This window comes from Schistocerca gregaria, chromosome 1 (genome assembly GCF_023897955.1).
Source record: "Schistocerca gregaria isolate iqSchGreg1 chromosome 1, iqSchGreg1.2, whole genome shotgun sequence".
Lineage (NCBI taxonomy): Eukaryota > Metazoa > Arthropoda > Insecta > Orthoptera > Acrididae > Schistocerca > Schistocerca gregaria.
In genome coordinates this window covers 498,578,603-498,594,708 of record NC_064920.1, presented here as the reverse complement: position 1 = coordinate 498,594,708, position 16,106 = coordinate 498,578,603, and the positions used below count along the sequence as shown (strand labels likewise).

The 16,106-nt window shown below is 40.9% G+C and overlaps 1 protein-coding gene across 3 annotated transcripts in view; it reads left to right on the top strand.

Moving 5' to 3' along the window:
• LOC126353957 (uncharacterized) overlaps nucleotides 1–16,106 on the top strand; it is a 306,332-nt gene that overhangs the window by 123,511 nt on the left and 166,715 nt on the right. The window lies entirely within an intron of this gene.

The window sequence follows — 16,106 nt, the reverse complement described above, 5'->3', positions numbered from 1 at the left end:
CGTTAAACTTTGTCAGGATACTGAGAAATCCAGAGTTGGAAGAGGAGTCGGATAGAAAAACTTCATATCACTAAAACGACTTCTCTCAACCTCCCTAGAAGTGTTTAGATACATAAACTGGGGGGAACAAAGAAGGAATATGTGTTAATAGAACATATCTGAAGCATGATTGTTTTTCTGATCTTATCATATCATTGGACTATAGTGTGGACAAATTACGATAATAAATGAAAGAACCTCATAGAGCAAGTTCAAAGCTAGATGTGAAAATCGAATATAGTTACATTAAAATAATGTGCAGTGCACACATCAAAATGTAGGCAGTACAGATTAACAATTCATTCAGAGGACCAGATGAGATTTCTTATGTAGATAGCTATTCAAGACAATGACTAAATGAACAGAAAAATTGATATAGAAAAAGTTATAATGGGCTGATGGCTTGTGGTAAACTAAATAGGGTTTCAAAATTAAGCTGTTTATAATTTGGGAAGTATACAGTTTGTGAATTTTCACTGATGGCATTGGAACACAGACTTTTAATGTGAAAAGTAGATAGATATTCAGCATCACAGGCCCTGCAGATCATGTGCTGCTTCCATAAACTGCCTCCATTTCTTCCTGTTTTATGCCCAGTACCTCCAGGTTCCTTCAATTCCCAGGGCTGCTAGGTCCTTTGCTAGGTCATCCATTCAGCACTGCCTTGGTCATCCAGTGGTCCGTTTGGTGTTTGGTTTCCGCACTAGTGCCATCTTCATCTGTCTTCCATCTGGCATATCGGCTACATGGCCCACCCATTGTATTCTTTTGCTCTTTATCTTCTGTGGGATACTTGGTTGTCGCATCAGCAGGTAGATTTCCTCATTTTTCCATTCTCCGTTATATAAAACTGGTCCACATATCTTCCTCATTACTCTTCTTTCAAATATTAATAGTTTTTCCCTTTCTTGCTTAGTCATGCTCCATGTTTCTGAACTGTACACTACTGTTGGTCCTATCAGTATGTTGTAGATTTTCATCTTAGTGATCACTGAGATCGATTTAGAGCCAAGCGTCTCTCTGAGGGAATGCATGCATTTCATTCCCATTGCTGTTCTTTCCTCGATGTCCATTTTTATGTTGTTGTATGTGGTAAACCAAGATCCCAAGTATTTGAACTGGTCTACTCTCTTGAACCTCTTGCCATCTATCTCAAGAAATTCTACCTGCTATTGTCTTCTTCCTAGTTGCATGAACTCTGTTTTGTCTCTATTCACCTACCTTCTGTGCATTATTGTCCATGTTTGGTACATTTCTTTCAACTCGTGCTTTGATTCACTTAATAGTACTATGTCATCTGCATATGTGAGACAATTGAAGTTACTGTCCATCTCTACTCCAGCCCACTCCTGTTCTGGTACATTTCTTTCAACTCGTGCTTTGATTCACTTAATAGTACTATGTCATCTGCATATGTGAGACAATTGAAGTTACTGTCCATCTCTACTCCTGTTGCCTACACTCTTTTATTACCTTCTCTAAGATGACATTGAACAGAACACATGAGAGAGCATCCCCTTGTCTGAGGCCTGTCTCAATCTCAAATGTTTCTGATGTGTTCCTCGGAAATGTACTGCTACCTTTGACCCTTCCATACAAGCTTGCACCATTCTCACTAGCTTCTCGGGGATTCCGCATTGCATTGTATAGGCTATTCCAGTGGATGCTGTCATATGCACATTGAAAATCAATGAACAGGCTGTAAATATCTTATCATATTCCCAATGTTTTTCAGACAATTGTCTTTGTGTGAAAATGTGATCTATTGTTGATTGGTTTGGTCGAAAGCCAGATTGGTACTCCTGTATGTTGTTCTCTATGAATGGTTGTAATTTTCTGAGGATAATTATGGACAGCACCTTATACATTACATTCAACAAGCTGATTCCTCTGTAGTTACCGCATTCCATTTTGCTTCCCTTCTTGTATGTTGGACATATTATAGCCAATTTCCATTCTTCTGGCAGTGTCTCCCTCTCCCATATCAACTAGATCAGTTTATATATCTCTAAGTGTAAGTTCTCACCTCCCTCCTTGATTAATTCTGATGTTATTCTGTCCTCCCAGGGGCTTTGTTGTCTCTGAGTCCTTTGATTGTGATTTTCACCCCTTCTTCACTAACTTCCCATTCTTCTTCATCATCTTTCCTTTCCTCCGTAGTGTTTGCAGGTAATATCCCATCTTGGTCTGGGCAATTCGACAGTTCTGAGAAGTATTCTTTTCATCTTTGTACAATTCTTTCCTTGTCATTTATCAAGTTGCCGTTCTTATCTCTAATGAAAAAAGTTGGGCTCTGAAGTCCATGTTTCTGATTTTTTATGTATTAGAAGAATTGCCTGGAGTTCTTGTTTTGGCTCTTGGCCTCAATTTGTTCTAGCAACTAGTTAGATATATTCTCTTCTCTGCTCTTAGGATTCGCTTTGTCTCCCTTCTGATGTTGATAAAATGTTCCCTTTTCTGCTCATTCTCCCTGTCAGCTAACCACTTCTCTCTCATCTCCCTTCTCTTTTCTGTAGCCTTCTGGCAAGTCTCGTTGAACCATTTCCTCATCTTCATTATGTTCTTTCTTTCCAATATATCCTCAGACCACTTAGTACCGTGGATTTTATTTCTTTCTGCCTTTCCTCCACGTTCTCTCTTGGTTCTAGAGTCTCTAGTACCTCAAAACGGTTTTTCATTTCTATAGCATATTGTTCTTTAATGGCACTTTCTCGTAGTTTCTGAACATTCAAAGCAGGTTCTAGTGTCCCGTTCTTCTTATACATGTAGGTAAACTTGAGTTTAAGCCTGCACACAATGAGGAAGTGGTCTGATGCACAGTCGGCTCCTCTATACGACTTGACGTCCATGACTCTATGGCTATAGCGCTCATCCACCAAGATGTGATCTGTCTGTTTGGTGGTTCTTCCATCCGGTGAACACCGTGTTCCCTTATGTATTATCTTGTGTTCGAAGTAAGTCGAACTTACTCTCAGGTTCTTTGAGATAGCTTAGTTGGTATGTAGAATTCTTCTTTTCCTGCTTTTCCATTAAAATCTCCCAGCACTCTCCTGATATTTCTAGTTGGTGTGTTCTCAATTGTTTGTTCTAGTTGGTCATAGAACTTTTCCTTTTCCTCATCTGTTTTATCCTCAGTTAGGGCATGAACATTGATGAATGTGACGTCTGACACTTGTCCAAGTACGATGTAGGCTATTCTCTTGTTAACAGCTTTCAAAACCTTCACCGAATTTGCTGCTTTGTAGTGCCGAATTCGTGTTTATAATGTAGTGCCGAATTCGTGTTTATCTACACATCCACTGTATAATAGTGTGTATCCATCCTCTTTGTGAGTTCCTTTTCCTAGCCATCTTGTCTCTTGTACCACCACCAGGTCCAGTTTATATCGGTTAATTTCTGAAACCATAGTCTGGATGGTTCCTGGTCTATACAGGCTCTGAACATTCCAAGATCCAAAATTAAAATTTCTAAATCATGTTTCGTTTTCCTTTGCGGTTTTCATATTCCATTGTGACCATCCACGTCCTAGGCAAGTTTGTTTTTTGCAACAAAGAGTATTTTACAGGATTGGGTTGTTAGCCCAATGCCCAACCCTCCTTCTTTATCCAGGCTTGGGACTGGCAGTGCTTGTTGCAAGGCAACTGAACTCAGGCGGATTTTTTTTTAATGTGAAAACTATTAAAAATTGTGAGTTGCCCAACAAACAACAGAATGGCGCATATTAGGAATTACTAGTGGAAAGAAGTCAACAAGCAAACGAATCATGGAAGAAACAGTGGTGAAAAACATAATTATGAACAACAGAACTGTTTTAAGTCAGTGTACAAACACAACAATAATTTGTATGTGTGTAGCTTGGTATGCTAGGAATGTTGAAGGTGGCCACAGTGAGAAGCAGAACAAACTTCCACAAGGCAGAGAGCTTGGAGATGAGGACTGAGGTGACATCCCTCGAAATGATGTGGAGGAAGCACTTTTAACATGGCCCGATAGTTTGGCACATGGCCTGTGATATGCTCTTGAGTCTTCAGTTGTGGATAGAGTAGTAGGTGGTGTCCCACATGGTGGTAGCTCAGAGACAATGAGGGAGGCATAATCCCTTGAATCATTGCATAGGAGGCACCCAGTGATGGCCCAGTAGTTTAACACACAGCCTGCTATGTGCTCCTCAGACTTCAGTTGTGGGTGAAAGCCACAGTTGGTGGTGGCCCGCAATACGATAGCTCAGAGATGAAGTCCTGTGATGCAGTGCAGAGGAACCACTTGGCAAAGGCCTGGTTTTGGCATTATGCCAGCGAAGTGCTCTTTGATCTTCATCAGCGGACTCTGACTGAAAGGACCATGCGGTGCTCCCAGTATTGATTCTGGAGTGACAGGTGCATTTGGCGAAGGTAGCTCCTTGTTGAAGAACCATGGTCAGTTGGTGTTTGACCACAGAATGACTCCCAATGTCAATTGCCATAGATCGGCAGAGTAGTGACCTAAGCAGTCAGATCATGGATGGTGCTTAGAGGTAGGTAACTGGTGGCAATGTAATGACAGTGGCACTAGGAACTGTGGTTAACTGTAGCAGACTTGGAGGAAAACAATCTTGCATGTTTATGTGTGCAGCAGATTGTTTCCCTGTGGTTGCCTAAGCCTGTGTAGTGAGTAGGCATGGAAGATGGTTGCTTGAAGTACATGGCATTATGCTCAAGGGGGCATTTTTTCTTTGTGACAGTGGCCCACCCCATTCTTCTCAGGCCAGTCACTTATGCTGCTTCTGTGGGCCATCAAATGTTGCCTCACCCCTGTATTCTCCTTATGTGGTTCACAGTGATTTTTGAAGTGGAACTTTTCTGAACAGTCAACACTTCTGCAACCAAAGTCTCCATCAAATCGACATTGATTGGGAAAAATGTGTCTCTTTGAAGGGTAGAGGACTATCATGATTAGAAAGATTCATGCTCACATCTGGATTTTTGAAGTAATAATTGAAACTTTATGACTACATTTGGTAAGGATACACAAAAATATGCCAGCTTTCGGAACTAACTTCTCCTTCCTGGAGAAGGAAAGAGGGATAAGCTGGCCAAGATTAAATGTATCTTTCCTTTTTAACCCTCACCAACTATCTCTTTTTCCTTCTTGGGGAAGAAACTTAACAGTTCTGAAAGCTAGGACATTTTGTGTGTGTTTTATGTGTGTCTGTTGGCAATACAAATTTTACCCTTCAAGTGAAGTAATTACTGCTTTACTGTGCCTAGTAAAACACAGAAGACATGGGCATACTGCAAGGAAGAGAGACACAAAAATATATGGTAGGTCCAATGTTTGTGTATATGATGAGTGTTTTGCTGCTTTTCATACTGAATAAAGACTGACTAATATTGTGAACAGTGTTTTTATTTTGTTCACAATGTGACTTGCAGTTTCTGCAGTGACTGTTATATTGCACATTTTGATAGCTAATTTTGCCAAAGTCCCAAAAATGGGATGGTCTGTAATTATTGTATTACTGTAATGAAATTTTTCAGTTCAGATTTCCCCTTTATTTATCACTTAGGATACTACATTAATGTGAGGGAAAAAGAGAGTATTGGCAAGTAATGTGTTAAGAGAATCTATTAGTGAGTCATGTCAGGAAAACACAGAGATAAATAAGAATTTATTAGAGTTAGAAGCCGTAGTACTAACTTTACAAGATGTATTACTGTCTTACATAATTGAGTAGTCTGATTTAGTTGTAAATGAAGTAAATAAAAGTTCTGGCAAATTAAACACAGATTTGAAACAAAATTCAGACATTTATGTGAGACTTAATATTTCAGGACAGTTTACAGATTCAGGTGAGGTACATATACTTTGGCAATATTGGCAAAGTGTCTTATTATTTTAATAGAACAAAGAATTCATCAAAATACCGAATAATTTGTTAATACATCTCTTTCGCCAGATATTGATTGTAAACAGTATGTGTGGGAGAAGTTGTAAATTAGTACACAATTACAGCTGAACTGGTGGGAGAAATATACAAATGAATTATTTGTGCAATTTAGAATTGATTACAAGACTTGGACCATCAAATAGTGTTTGATGTCTGTTATTTAATGTAAGGTTAGAGAAAAGTAAGATTGAGATATACTTTTAAGTTTAAACTGTATATTACGAACAACTAGCAATTTAAATACTTTAGTAGAATACAGAAAAATTTAAAAAGAAGGCTTAAAGTAGAAGGTAGAAAGTCTCAGGCCAATGTTACACCAAAGGAGGTATGTAGGTCTTTCCAGATACGAGTATTGGGATACATTTTCAATGCCACTGACATAATATGGTTGTATTTACATGTCGAGCCCTCAGGGAATTCACGATCTTTTTGCATTTTGTTGACTGATTCTTACAAGGGCCTCAATTTATCATTATATTTATTTTTGTTTTGTTTTCTGTACAATCTTGCCCTCAATTCTATAATATTTTAAATGTGTTTTTGTCCTCTATACCTAACTGCCATTTAGCTAAAAATCAATCTGTGGAAACTCCAGGTAGGAATAACATCAATGTAGAAAAAGGTAGGTTGCTACTTACCGCACAGTTGCAGACAGGCATGATTAAATGACACACATATAGCATTTGGCCACAGTCCTGATTTTTATTTTATTTTATTTATTTATTTATTTATTTATTTATTTTTTTGGGGGGGGGGGGGGGGAGATCACGCACACACGCACACACACACACACACACACACACACACACACACACACACACACACACACACACACACACAAAATCAGAGGCACACCATACATAAACGCTACTGCCAAGTCCAACGTCCTGGTCCAGAATCATTTAGGTAAATGTGAGCTAGATGAACATACATCTACATCTACATCTACATCTACATCCGTACTCCGCAAGCCACCTGACGGTGTGTGGCGGAGGGTACCCTGAGTACCTCTATCGGTTCTCCCTTCTATTCCAGTCTCGTATTGTACGTGGAAAGAAGGATTGTCGGTATGCTTCTGTGTGGGCTCTAATCTCTCTGATTTTATCCTCATGGTCTCTTCGCGAGATATACGTAGGAGGGAGCAATATACTGCTTGACTCTTCGGTGAAGGTATGTTCTCGAAACTTTAACAAAAGCCCGTACCGAGCTACTGAGCGTCTCTCCTGCAGAGTCTTCCACTGGAGTTTATCTATCATCTCCGTAACGCTTTCGCAATTACTAAATGATCCTGTAACGAAGCGCGCTGCTCTCCGTTGGATCTTCTCTATCTCTTCTATCAACCCTACCTGGTGCGGATCCCACACTGCTGAGCAGTATTCAAGCATTGGGCGAACAAGCGTACTGTAACCTTCTTCCTTTGTTGTCGGATTGCATTTCCTTAGGATTCTTCCAATGAATCTCAGTCTGGCATCTGCTTTACCGACGATCAACTTCATATGATCATTCCATTTTAAATCACTCCTAATGCGTACTCCCAGATAATTTATGGAATTAACTGCTTCCAGTTGCTGACCTGCTATTTTGTAGCTAAATGATAAGGGACCTATCTTTCTATGTATTCGCATCACATTACACTTCGCTACATTGAGATTCAATTGCCATTCCGTGCACCATGCGTCAATTCGCTGCAGATCCTCCTGCATTTCCGTACAATTTTCCATTGTTGCAACCTTTCGATACACCACAGCATCATCTGCAAAAAGCCTCAGTGAACTTCCGATGTCATCCACCAGGTCATTTATGTATATTGTGAATAGCAACGGTCCTATGACACTCCCCTGCGGCACACCTGAAATCACTCTTACTTCGGAAGACTTCTCTCCATTGAGAATGACGTGCTGCGTTCTGTTATCTAGGAACTCCTCAATCCAATCACACAATTGATCTGATAGTCCATATGCTCTTACTTTGTTCATTAAACGACTGTGGGGAACTGTGTCAAACGCCTTGCGGAAGTCAAGAAACACGGCATCTACCTGTGAACCCGTGTCTAAGGCCCTCTGAGTCTCGTGGACGAATAGCGCGAGCTGGGTTTCACACGATCGTCTTTTTCGAAACCCATGCTGATTCCTACAGAGTAGATTTCTAGTCTCCAGAAAAGACATTATACTCGAACATAATACGTGTTCCAAAATTCTACAACTGATCGACGTTAGAGATATAGGTCTATAGTTCTGCACATCTGTTCGACGTCCCTTCTTGAGAACGGGGATGACCTGTGCCCTTTTCCAATCCTTTGGAACGCTTCGCTCTTCTAGAGACCTACGGTACACCGCTGCAAGAAGGGGGGCAAGTTCCTTCGCGTACTCTGTGTAAAATCGAACTGGTATCCCATCAGGACCAGCGGCCTTTCCTCTTTTGAGCGATTTTAATTGTTTCTCTATCCCTCTGTCGTCTACTTCGATATCTACCATTTTGTCAACTGTGCGACAATCTAGAGAAGGAAGCACAGTGCAGTCTTCCTCTGTGAAACAGCTTTGGAAGAAGACATTTAGTAATTCGGCCTTTAGTCTGTCATCCTCTGTTTCAGTACCATTTTGGTCACAGAGTGTCTGGACATTTTGTTTTGATCCACCTACCGCTTTGACATAGGACCAAAATTTCTTAGGATTTTCTGCCAAGTCAGTACATAGAACTTTACTTTCGAATTCATTGAAAGCCTCTCGCATAGCCCTCCTCACACTACATTTCGCTTCGCGTAATTTTTGTTTGTCTGCAAGGCTTTGGCTATGTTTATGTTTGCTGTGAAGTTCCCTTTGCTTCCGCAGCAGTTTTCTAACTCGGTTGTTGTACCACGGTGGCTCTTTTCCATCTCTTACGATCTTGCTTGGCACATACTCATCTAACGCATATTGTACCATGGTTTTGAACTTCGTCCACTGATGCTCAACACTATCTGTACTTGAGACAAAACTTGTGTGTTGAGCCATCAAGTACTCTGAAATCTGCTTTTTGTCACTTTTTCTAAACAGAAGAATCTTCCTACCTTTTTTAATATTTCTATTTACGGCTGAAATCATCGATGCAATAACCGCTTTATGATCGCTGATTCCCTGTTCTGCATTAACTGATTCAAATAGTTCGGGTCTGTTTGTCACCAGAAGGTCTAATATGTTATCGCCACGAGTCGGTTCTCTGTTTAATTGCTCAAGGTAGTTTTCAGATAAAGCACTTAAAAATATTTCACTGGATTCTTTGTCCCTGCCACCCGTTATGAACGTTTGAGTCTCCCAGTCTATATCCGGCAAATTAAAATCTCCACCCAGAACTATAACATGGTGGGGAAATCTACTCGAAATATTTTCCAAATTATTCTTCAGGTGCTGAGCCACAACAGCTGCTGAGCCCGGGGGCCTATAGAGACATCCAATTACCATGTCTGAGCCTGCTTTAACCGTGACCTTCACCCAAATCATTTCACAATTCGAATCTCCGTCAATTTCCTTCGATACTATTGCACTTCTTATCGCTATAAACACGCCTCCCCCTTCACTGTCCAGCCTATCTCTGCGGTATACATTCCAATCAGAGTTTAGGATTTCATTACTGTTTACGTCTGGTTTCAGCCAACTTTCTGTTCCTAGTACTATATGGGTGTTGTGACCGTTTATTAATGAGAGCAGTTCTGGGACCTTTCTATAAACGCTCCTGCAGTTTACTATTAGCACATTAATATTGTTATTCCTTGTTGCATTTTGCCTACTCCTGCCTTGCCGCGTCTCAGGAGGCGTCTTGTCGGGCCTAGGGAGGGAATTCTCTAACCTAAAAAAACCCCATGTGCACTCCACACGTACTCCGCTACCCTCGTAGCCGCTTCCGGCGTGTAGTGCACGCCTGACCTATTCAGGGGGACCCTACATTTCTCCACCCGATAGCGGAGGTCGAGAAATTTGCACCCCAGCTCTCCGCAGAATCGTCTGAGCCTCTGGTTTAAGCCTTCCACTCGGCTCCAAACCAGAGGACCGCGATCGGTTCTCGGAACGATACTACAAATAGTTAGCTCTGATTCCACCCCGCGAGCGAGGCTTTCCACCTTCACCAACTCCGCCAACCGCCTGTACGAACTGAGGATGACCTCTGAACCCAGACGGCAAGAGTCATTGGTGCCGACATGAGCAACAATTTGCAGTCGAGTGCACCCAGTGCTCTCTATCGCCGCCGGTAGGGCCTCCTCCACATCTCGGATGAGACCCCCCGGCAAGCAGACAGAGTGAACACTGGCCTTCTTCCCCGACCTTTCCGCTATTTCCCTAAGGGGCTCCATCACCCGCCTAACGTTGGAGCTCCCAATAACTAATAAACCCCTCCCCCCGTGTGCCTGCTCGGACCTTGCTGAAGGAGCAGCCACATGTCCACTCACAGGCAGAGCGGGCGATGCCACACGGCCAGCCTCCACATTGACCCTCCGCCTCGTGCGCCGCGAACGCCGCTGAACCCGCCACTCCCCTTGGGGAGAGGGTGGCCCAACCGCGCCCGGTACCCGCGAAGATGTCTCGACAGCAGGGACAGTGGGTGAAGCATCTAACACCTGGGGTGCACCATGCGACGCACCAGACTCCCCACTGCCGCTACACTCCGAGGCAGCAGCCTGAAGACGGCTGACCGCGGCCATCAACACGCTCAGCTGTTCGCGAAGAGTGGCCAGCTCCTCCTGCGTCCGTACAAGGGACACATCGCATTTAGAGTTTGTAAAAGAGTATTATAAAAATTGTGCTTGTATATCTGTATTGGCAGAGCTAGCTTGTGACATATCACATTGGCAGAGCCAACTCTGAAGTATCACTTTCAGTGTGAGAATTGTTATGGCAATTGCTTTTATACACTGAAGAGCCAAGGAAACTGGTACACCTGACTAATATCTTTTAGCCTCCCCTCTACCCCCGCCCCCAATCACAACAGAATTACATGGCATGGGCTCGACTAATGTGTGAAATAATGCTGGAGGGAACTGACACCATGAATTCTGCAGGCCTGTTCATAAATCCCAAGAGTACGAGGGGGTGGAGGTCTTTTCTGAACAGCACATCGCAAGCCATCCCAGATATGTTCAATAATGTTCATGTCTGGGGAGTTTGGTGGCCAGCAGCAGTATTTAACTCAGAAGAGTCTACTTGTAGCCACTCTGTAGCAATTCTGGGCATGCGGGGTGTCGCATTGTCCTGCTGGAATTGCCTAGGTCTGTCGGAATCCGCAATGGACATGAATGGATACAGGTAATCAGGCAGAATGGTTATATACATGTCACCTGTCAGAATTGTATCTAGGCATATCAGGGGTCTCTTATCACTCCAACTGTACATGCCCCATACCATTACAGAGCCTCCACCAGCTTGAACAGTCTCCTTGCTGACATGCAGGGTCCACAGATACAGGAGGTGTCTCCATACCCATACACATCCATCCTCTCGATACAATTTGAAACAAGACTCATCTAACCAGGCAACGTCTTTCCAGTCATCGACAGTCCAATGTTGGCATTGACGGGCCCAGGCAAGGCATAAAGCTTTGTGTTGTGCAGTCTTGCTTGACACTTGTTGATGGTCCAGCATTGAAATGTGCAGAAGGGTTGCACTTCTGTCACACTGAATGATTCTCTTCAGTCATCGTTGGTCCCGTTCTCGCAGAATATTTTTCCGACCACAGCGTGTCAGAGATTTGATGTTTTACTAGATTCCTGTTATTTACAGTACACTTATGATATGGTGGTATGGGAAAATTCCCACGTCGTTACTTCGGAGATGCTGTGTCTCATTACTCGTGCACTGACTATAACACCACTTTCAAACTCACTTAAATAATAGATAACAGGCCATTGTAACAGCAGTAATCAATCTAACAACTGCGACAGACACTTGTTGTCTTATGCTGACTGCATCCCTATTCTGCCTGTTTACGTATCTCTGTATTTGAGTTTACATGCCCATATCAGTTTATTTGGCACTCCAATGTATTGTATAAACATTTTCTTTTTTAAATGATTCTGCTGCTACCACCTGGCAGAGTAATGGGATACTGTTTCCTGACTTAATGTTTAACCACAGTGAGCCTGACTGATTGAAGCAAGTCAAATCCAGATCTGGGAAATTAACCAGAACTCTACAGCTTGTGTAATAAACCATATGAACTGAACCAATCTGCATGGCCATGAAAGTGTAAATCTTGCTCATGTATTTTGTTCTTGTGAGCACCAGGTCTGTTCTGAGACTGAAAGACTCTTAGTACCTGATTAGAATCTGATGACATCATACTACAGAAAACTGCTGTCCTTAACAGAAGTCACGTTATTATTATTATTATTATTATTATTATTATTAATATTATTATTATTTTGTAGTGATATAAGGGCCACTGCCGAGATCCTTTTGCCTCTTGTTGGAGCAGCTAAATTCACTTCTATTTCACCTGTTTAAATGTGAAACAGATGTCATAATACACATTATGTGATCTTTCCAAGGCTTTTGATTGTGTGGATCAGAAACAAAACATGCTAATAAGGCCTCAGAGGAGTAGTGGGAAAATGGCTAAAATACAACCGTGAATACAGGAAGCAGAAGGTAATTATGGATGATATCAACAAAGCAGGTGAAGGGGTAGAGTGCAGTGGGGCATTATATTCCATGGAGTTTCCCAGGGATCTGTCCTTGGTCTACTACTGTTCCTAATGTATATAGAGTGTTGTGGTAAAAAATAAACATTCCACCAATGTAGAGGCTGATGCCAACAAACTATTCTCAGAACTTCTAACCTGGTTCAAAGTAAACTCATTGTCAGTTAAATTAAGCAAAACTAATTATAACCAGTTCAGTCCCAATCACAGAGGAGATACCTGTAGCACATGACAGTCAGCAAATACAAAAAAGCTATAACTGTTGGTATTTTTATAAATATTTGGAACTGGATACATCAATATTTAAAAAATATCATTATCGGCCCTAGATATATCAACAAAAAGTATCAATATATCAAAGGAAAAAATATCAACATATCAGCGTACAAAAATATTGGGTGCACATTATAAATATATTACCAGTTTTAGAGTTTTATATTTGAATATTGATTTATTATTAGGTATTCTGTACATCAACAAGTTAGCAGCCTGTGTATCTCCCTTAGAGCAAGAACTGAAAGAAAAACACTTAATTTGAATATTTATAAGTTTGTAATGGGACTTGATGCAGATGAAAAGTTTAGGCTGCCTGTCCAGATAAACCTTTTTTCAGGCTGATGTGGGAAAATTGCAGTCTCTGTTTTGGTAGATCTGAGCGCCGATTATGTCAGCATTTCCCCTCACACGTCTCCACCCGGTGCAAAGACCAGTCTTATCATTTAGATTGTTGTCATAATTTTCAGCAGCTGTTTTTTAAGAATGCCAATGTGAACAAATTGCACACTAGTTGATTTAAAAATTGTGTTTTAACACAACGGTTGTGCTATTCCTTCACATCAGAAATCTTGTTATTCCATTCACACTACCACCCGGTGGAATCAGACTTCTTATTTTGTGCCACCTATACTTGCTTCACATAATCACAGAGAAAGACTAGACATGATTAAAACTCAAAGAGTGATAAGACTCACTTACACAGTGAAAGTGAAATTATGTTCTACTACACTTTCAAAAGAACAGCTTCAAATATTTACTGAAAATTGCGAAAAAAATTAATCTAAAATGAAAATATTGGCACTCAATATTGCCAATTTGATATGTACGTATCAATGTAACTGGGAAGAAAATATTGCCATTATATATTTCTATACTCTGGGGAAAATATTGATGTATTGATATTTTATCAACAGCGTTACAAAGGATACACTGCACCAAATTCTTAGGTCTCCACATAGACAGCTGGAAACGTCATGTTCTCCAGACCATAGAAGGATTGTCCTCAGCTATCTTAGCATTAGGATAGACAGACATATTGGAGACATCAGTCTCAGGAAGTCCACTTACTTTGGGTAGTTAAACTTTGTTATGTGCTGTGGAATTATCCACTTTGTTATGTTCTATAGAATTATCTTTGGAGGAATTCACCCACAGAAAATCAAATTTTAGTTCTGCAGAAAAAGGTTGTCTGAGTTAGGTGTAGAGTTTTCCCAAGAATCTCTTGTCTGGGATAATTACCACCAGTCCCTAATATATTTATTCAATTATAAACTTACATGATTGACAGTCCTGTGAACTATGAAACCAATAAAATGCACAATGACCACAACACGAAAAGAGAGGTCACCTCCCATATGATTTCAAAAATGTAATCCAGGTGCAGAAATGTGCCCACAGCTCCACTGTTAAAATATTGAATTCACTGCAAACAACAGAAAAGGTCTATGTAGTACAGTTCATTATTTAAAAGTAAAATAAAGATGTACTTACCTGATAAAACTTTTTATTCACTGGATAATTTTCTTTTTCAAAGTTGTATGTACTGTTCATGCATGTATTGTTATTGTTTGTTATTTATTGTTGGTTGACATGTTCTAATTCTTTTTGATGTCATTTGTTTCCATTTTTGCTCTATATTCATGTTTTTATTTTCCCTTCTGTTTTTTGGAAAATTAATTGTGCTTTCAATATTAAGAAAAGGATAGATTGCTACTCTCCATATAGTGGAGATGTTGAGTCACAAACACAACAAAAAGACTACTAGAAAAGAAAATTTTCAACCAAAAAGCCTTTTTTCTGAATTAGACAACACACGCGCGACACACACACACACACACACACACACACACACACACACACACACACACACACACACACAGTCATTCAGAAGCAACACACTCACACATGACCACTGTCTGTGGCTGGCTGTGGTCATGTGTAAGTGAGTTGCATTTATATATATATATATATATATATATATATATATATATATATATATATGTGTGTGTGTGTGTGTGTGTGTGTGTGTGTGTATTTATAACTCATAAAAAGGCCTTTTCACGGATAACTTATTTGTGTAGCAGTCTTTTTGTTGTGTCTGTCTGCAACTCAACATATCCACAATATAGTGAGCAGCAATCTATCCTTTTCATAATATTGCCATTATTCCATCCTTGATTTCCCATTTTTTAATTGTACTTTCTCTTGTTACACGCACACACACACGCGCGCGCGCACACACACACACACACACACACACACACACACACTTACTGATTCATATACTAGAGTCTGACATGCGTAAAAGGATTTTTATGTTGTGTAAATGGACAGATAAATAAATCTACTCACCAAACCATGGCAGAGGAACACACACACACAAAAGGATTTAAATTTTACAAGCTTTCAGACAGTGGCTCCTTCTACTGGCAGAAGAGTTGAACGGGAAGGACTGGAGAGGTTTAGGGAAAGGGATACAGTTCAGAGTGTCACCCAGGACCCGGGTCAGGGGACACTTACCAGATGGGGTTAGGAGGAAAGACTGATTGTTGGGGACTACACCAGAGATGTGGAAATGTGACGTCTTAAGGGTGGAAGACAGGGTAATTTGCAAGACAGAAATTATTCTAAAACATCATGCATGAGTTAATAAGAGTGAAAAGCTAAGTGCATTGTATGTAACAGAGGTGGGAGGGGGGACAGCACAAAACAGACAAGTCAGAAAATGGAAGATGTAGAAAACTAAACTGGAGTGAAGAAAAGAGTAGTTACTGTGAATAATTGCTGAGATAGAATGAACTAACATAAATTAAGGTCAGGTGGGTGGCAAGAACCAATGACATGTTGTAGTGCTAGTTCGAACCTGCGAAGTTCTGAGAAACTGGTGTCTGGGGGAAGAATCCAGATGGCGTGTCAGGTGAAACAGGCGCCGATGTCCTGACTGTTATGTTGTGCAGCATCCCCTGCAACAGGATATTGTGTGTTGCCTGTATACACCCTGTGCCTAAGCCCATTCATCCTGACTGAAAACTGGATGGTAGTCATGTCCATGTAAAAGTCTGAACAGTGTTTACATAACAGCTGGTGTATGATGTGTCGTTTCACAAGTGGCTCTCTATTTGATAGTGTATGTTTTTTCAGTTACTGGGCTGGAATAGGTGGTGGTAGGAAGGTGCACAGGCAAGCCTTGCACTGGGA